This window comes from Lolium rigidum, unplaced genomic scaffold (assembly GCF_022539505.1).
Source record: "Lolium rigidum isolate FL_2022 unplaced genomic scaffold, APGP_CSIRO_Lrig_0.1 contig_4106_1, whole genome shotgun sequence".
Lineage (NCBI taxonomy): Eukaryota > Viridiplantae > Streptophyta > Magnoliopsida > Poales > Poaceae > Lolium > Lolium rigidum.
The window spans coordinates 186,372-192,913 of NW_025900491.1; positions in this window are offsets into that span (position 1 = coordinate 186,372).

Consider the following 6,542-nt stretch of genomic DNA (forward strand, 5'->3'; position numbering starts at 1 on the left):
AATCTTCTATATTATCTCTTCCAATTATAGACCCTCGTCCCACCGGTATGTCTTTTAGAGTGTACTTAGGAGGAAACATGATGAAATAAACAAAAGGTAAATAAAGTAAATGCAAGTAACTAATTTTTTTTTGTGTTTTTAATATAGAGAATGCAAACAGTAAATAAAGTAAAACTAGCAACTAATTTTTGTGTGTTTTTGATATAGGGAACAAACAAAGCAGTAAATAAAATAAAGTAAAGCAAGAAAAAAACAAAGTAAAGAGATTGGATGTGGGAGACTCCCCTTGCAGCGTGTCCTGATCTCCCCGGCAACGGCGCCAAAAAACTGTCTTGATGGCGTGTAAGACACACGTCCGTTGGGAACCCCAAGAGGAAGGTGTGATGTGTACAGCGACAAGTTTTCCCTCAGTAAGAAACCAAGGTTATCGAACCAGTAGGAGTCAAGGAACACGTGAAGGTTGTTGGTGGCGGAGTGTAGTGCGGCGCAACACCAGAGATTCCAGCGCCAACGTGGAACCTGCACAACACAATCAAAGTACTTTGCCCCAACGTAACAGTGAGGTTGTCAATCTCACCGGCCTGCTGTAAACAAATGATTAGATGTATAGTGTGGAAGATGATGTTTGTTTGCGTAGAACAGTAAAGAACAAGTATTGTAGTAGATTGTATTTCAGATGTAAAGAATGGACCGGGGTCCACAGTTCACTAGTGGTGTCTCTCCAATAAGATAAATATCATGTTGGGTGAACAAATTACAGTTGGGAAATTGACAAATAAAGAAGGCATAACAATGCACATACATATATCATGATGAGTACTATGAGATTTAATCAGGGCATTACGACAAAGTACATAGACCGCTATCCAGACATGCATCTATGCCTAAAAAGTCCACCTTCGAGGTTATCATCCGAACCCCTTCCAGTATTAAGTTGCAAACAACAGACAATTGCATTAAGTATGGTGCGTAATGTAATCAACACAAATATCCTTAGACAAAGCATCGATGTTTTATCCCTAGTGGCAACATCACATCCACAACCTTAGAACTTTCCGTCACCGTCCCAGCATTCAATGGAGGCATGAACCCACTATCGAGCATAAATACTCCCTCTTGGAGTCACAAGTATCAACTTGGCCAGAGCCTCTACTAGCAACGGAGAGCATGCAAGAACATAAACAACATATATGATAGATTGATAATCAACTTGACATAGTATTCAATATTCATCGGATCCCAACAAACACAACATGTAGCATAACAAATAGATGATCTTGATCATGATAGGCAGCTCACAAGATCTAACATGATAGCACAATAAGGAGAAGACAACCATCTAGCTACTGCTATGGACCCATAGTCCAGGGGTGAACTACTCACACATCGATCCGGAGGCGATCATGGTGATGAAGAGACCTCCGGGAGATGATTCCCCTCTCCGGCAGGGTGCCGGAGGCGATCTCCTTAATCCCCCGAGATGGTATTGGCGGCGGCATCTCTGGTAGGTTTTCCGTATCGTGGCTCTCGGTACTGGGGGTTTCGCGACGAAGGCTTTAAGTAGGCGGAAGGGCGGAGTCGGAGGAGGCACGGGGGCCCCACACCACTGGGCGGCGCGGGGCCCACCCTGGCCGCGCCGCCTTATGGTGTCGGCGCCCCGTGGCCCCACTTCGTATCTCCCCCGGTCTTCTGGAAGCTTCGTGGAAAAATAAGACCCTGGGCATTGATTTCGTCCAATTCCGAGAATATTTCCTTTGTAGGATTTCTGAAACCAAAAACAGCGAGAAAACAAGAATCGGCTCTTCGGCATCTCGTCAATAGGTTAGTGCCGGAAAATGCATAATAATGACATAAAGTGTGTATAAAACATGTGAGTATCATCATAAAAGTAGCATGGAACATAAGAAATTATAGATACGTTTGAGACGTATCATTGGGCTACCCTGATCTGTCTGCGGCAAGTGTGAATGCTCAGCCATCTTTGATAGCAAGCAAACCAGCTATGGTTTGGAAACCTGAGCTATCACAGTTTGTGCTGAACAGGTTGGTTCAGCTCGTCCGTAGCGGCGTCTGCTTCAACATGGGATTCAAGGAGCAACAGATGAAGAAGGTATCCGCGGATGTTCTTGCATTCGCCGGCGTACATGTCGCCACTCTTCAGCTGTACAACCACATCGGAAACTGGAGGACGAAGTGGAGCGTCATCATGATGATGAAATCAGATCGCATTCTCGACTGGAGTGAAGATGGTTGCTGCTTCTGCGGCGGGGACGAAGGGGCGGCGGACGAGTACATCCTGGTACGAATCCTCATCGATCTGAAAGTATATACATATCAATGTAGTCTGCACTAACAAGTGTTTCTTGTCAATTGCAGCGGCACCGAAGCACCGTCAGTACGTCGGCACCCCGATCACCAACTACACTCAGATGAAGACGATCTTCACTCCCCGGTTTGTCTGCAAGGCGCAGCTGTTCCAGCCTAACTTGCTGGTCAGGGCTATCGACTTCATTACAGACAATGAAGCCGAGTATGCCGCCTACCGTAAGCTGCAGCCACCGGAGAGGAGGAGCTGGCTTAGGACCTGCCTCCGCAACCAGTTTCCTGCTTAGTGTGTATGCTTCCTTCTCATGATCCACTGATTTTGGGAGGTGATCTTGTATCCCTCCATTAGCTAGGACTTGCTACAACCTGATCCCCGGTTTGTAATGATGAACTTGTTCGAGGTGGTATATACTAACCCCTCGTGACAAACCTGTGATGCATCACGAAGTAGTTGCTTCGTTCGTGATGCATCGCCCACTAAGTACTAGTTGTTGTGTAGTACCAGCATCTTTTCTGATGTATGATGTTATTCAGTACTTGGTAACCTCACCACTCAAAGTGAAGGGGTTACCACAACACTAAGCTATGTGCAACAAAACAGGTTGTGAGCTGTATGACCTGGAAAGAATGGGCTGGAAACGGGCAACCAAACGATGGGGCATGGGTTCCTTCTCCGGCACGTAAAAGACCGCACAGGCTACCAAACGACCCGCCAAAAGTGGCACATGGCCCGTTCGCAACACGCAATACCCCCATCTCGTTGGCGCAGTCATGCAGCAAATCGGTCCATGCAACCAAACGCGCCCTATTTGCAGATGGTACCCCCGTGATCCTGTCCCCGGGAGGCAAGCGAATCAAACTGTCTGCGCTCAACAACTTGGGTGAGCCGGTCAGTCACAGGATTTCGTGCTCATGTGTCGTGCCCAGGGATTTCATGACAGATCGATCGGTACAGCTAATTGTGAGGCTTGTGTTTTCATAGACCTTTAAATTTTAAAATAGCGTAAACCCTCCAAAAAAAATCGTTGTATAATTTAATCTTAGCCATCTTACCTTTAATCCCGAAGAACTATCGCTTAATCTTAGTTATCCTTGTCTTTCACTCAAAAAAATGTTTTACCTGTGTGTGGCTATGTTGCCACTCTCTCGCTAAACGAAGTTAGCCCGATCCAAACCTGCCTCTTTTTCCCTTGCTTGCTGACGACCAGCCGACCCCGCGCCTGGCTGGAACATATTTGGTTGCCCACGGTGCAGCTCCACTTTTTTTTCGAAATGGGAGCTTATAGCTCCAGTCTCCGCATCTAGGAGATGCACACAGCCGTTTTATTAAAGCATAGTTGCAGAGTATCAAACATCCAGTAATCTGTTATTACACCCCGCTCACGGGTCAATCAAAGTGGTTGTAAAAATCAGCCAACAAAAAAGAGATGAAACCAAAAGAAGTCTAATTGCCATCTCCAATGCGTCTAGATTGCAACCAGCCACCCTGGATGAAGATAGCCCAAACGACCGCCATTAAACGATTGCATCCGGTATCCAAAGGTTTCCGCTGCTCGACAGGGAGAAGGTATGACCATAGGTGAATCAATGAAGCCGCCCTGTGAATAACCTGTAAGAAGTTTGGATTAGCACACCTATTAAAAATGACCTCATTCCGACAATTCCAAATTGTCCAAACTAAAGCACAAACCCCAATGCGGATTCGTTCCTTTGTTTTTTTATCAATCCCATTTAACCAATTACCAAACAAATTAGTTATATTCATGGGTGGAGGTATATTGAAAGTAAAATGCACTACTCTCCAAATTAAACGGGAAAAATGATAATCAATGAAAAGGTGATCTATTGTTTCTCTTTGACCACAAAAGACACAATCGGTACACCCATTCCATCTTCGTTTTGCCAGGTTATCTTTCATTAGAATCACCTTTTTGTAAAGGAACCACATAAAGATCCTAATCTTGAGTGGTACCTGCATCTTCCACAAGACAAACACCACAATCAGAACAACACATTTAGCTCACATAAAGCCACGAGAATGCACGCACAGATTTCTCGATAACGGTACAACACACGAAGTGTCAGAGGAGGCCTACGCAAGGGTCAGGCTCAGCCAGCAGTGGCGGCGGGCAGGATGGTTCCGGCTATATGCAAGGCGGTACCGGTTCTCGCTGCGGCGGCTGAGGAAGAAGCCGCTCAAGTTCTTGGGCATCGTCGGCAGCCACACGCGCCCGCTTGGGAGGAAGCTCTCCATGTCATCGAAGAGACCATGCACATAAAGAAGTGGTGCCTGGGCGGCGACAAGGCGCCACGAAAAGCAGCGGCGGAGACAGGATATTATGCTTGTGTAGTCAGTTCAAAGTTGTGTAGTCAAATATATGTTTTTTTCATTATTCCTTGCCTATGTACCAAAAAGTAGCGTAGTCAAATAACTACACTGCTATAGTGTGGCTCCACCACCGCAAGGAGGACAACATCGTTCATGTGGACCAAATCCTTCTACACCCAGGCGGTCACCGACTGCCTCGAGATTATCAAGCGGAACTCCATGCACCTGGACACCACGGCATCCCTGTCCTTATCGCGGGCGTTGCCCAGAGGTAGACAATCCTCGTGGCTCTATCTGAAAAGGGAAAAATGTGTGTCATAGATAGATGGAGTCTCAAGATGTAAAACTAGCATAGTCAGTATACCGATAGTTTTTTACACGTAAATACAAATTTGTAACAAGAAATTTGAGTTAGAAATTGATATTTTTGTGGGACAGTAAGGCCTTGGCCGGTGTACGATACTACTGTTATCACCATTTAGCCAAAGCAGGAGATGGACCGTGATTGAGATGGGCTTAGAGGACATGCACATAAAGTATCTCTGAATCGGCCTCGTGCGAGAGTTTGGGCTAGATTGCCCGTGTATCTGTACATTATGGTAGATCACGTTTCAATTTAGAATTAAGAGATAGAGTTTAGTCGTACACAGCTAGGTTATTCCAAAGATAGAAAGTCTACGGACTATAAATATGTACCTAGGGTTATTGAGAAAGGAGGACGATCACGTTCACAACAAACACAATCTAGGCGCATCGCCACCCCTTGTTTCGAGGGTTTCTTCCGGGTAAGCGTCATGCTGCCTAGATCGCATCTCGCGATCTAGGCAGTATCAGTTTATTCGTTGATTTGTGTTGCTCGTACTGAAGCCTTGTTGATGGCGAGTAATACCGTTATCATAGATGTTTTGGGGCTAACATCGATACTTTTCTGATATGCTTGCTTAGTTATGTTGCCCCTAAATATCTAGTTGCCTTTGCACCTATCTTGGGTGTAAGGGCAGCGTCTTGTTTGGTCTTTACTTAGTAGATCTGATCTGTTATGGTTCTTCCTTGTTCCCCAAGGATTGGTTTGATATCCGCATGGTTAGGCCTTGCAAACGGGTTAAACGATCCAGTAGTGCGTAAGGTATGGTTTGCCGGTCCTAGAGGGATTGTTCCGGGAATCGACTTTGTGTTGGTTTTTAGGCCTCTTCTAGGACTAGTTTTCTATTATCTTTCGTATCTGCCAGGCTCAACTACGCGTAGGATGTTCCGATTATGCGGTGAAAGCCTTAGACTGTCGTAGATTGATTTAACTTGGTTTTGATAAAGCAGGATCCCCATGTGGTCGTAGATCCAATACGAACCAATGGGTCAATCGGCTCTTTGGGCCGATTCACGGGGTAACCTGAGAGCCGATCGAGGCTCGGATTTAATGTTTACGTGTCTGCCATGCAGGAAACTAATCGAAGCAATTCATCACCTTCCTGACCAGGTATAGGTTAGGTGGCACGCCCTCGCAACAGCCAGGACGTGTGCCGGAGATTTGCAGGCCGTCACCCGAGGGACCAGGGCCCACCAGCAGTCCTGGGAGCCTCCCGGCTCTTCGTGTTGCTCGTCGCTGCTCGCCGGTGGGTTTTTGCAGGCAACACATTCTGGCACGCCCGGTGGGACATTCTACAGCAACTGTGTCAACATCTGCAGCTGAGATGGCAGACAAACCAATCACGTACGAAGATCTGCCTGAGGAGCACAAGAAGAAATACGATGAGATTAAAGCCGTCTTCGAATCCGATCTCATCGGCTCTTTCGAGAGAACCCGTCAACATGGCATTAGGTGGAGAGGGTTCTCACCCGAAGGCGTTCTCGATGAAGTAGATATGTCTGTTCCTTCAGAGGAACGCACCAG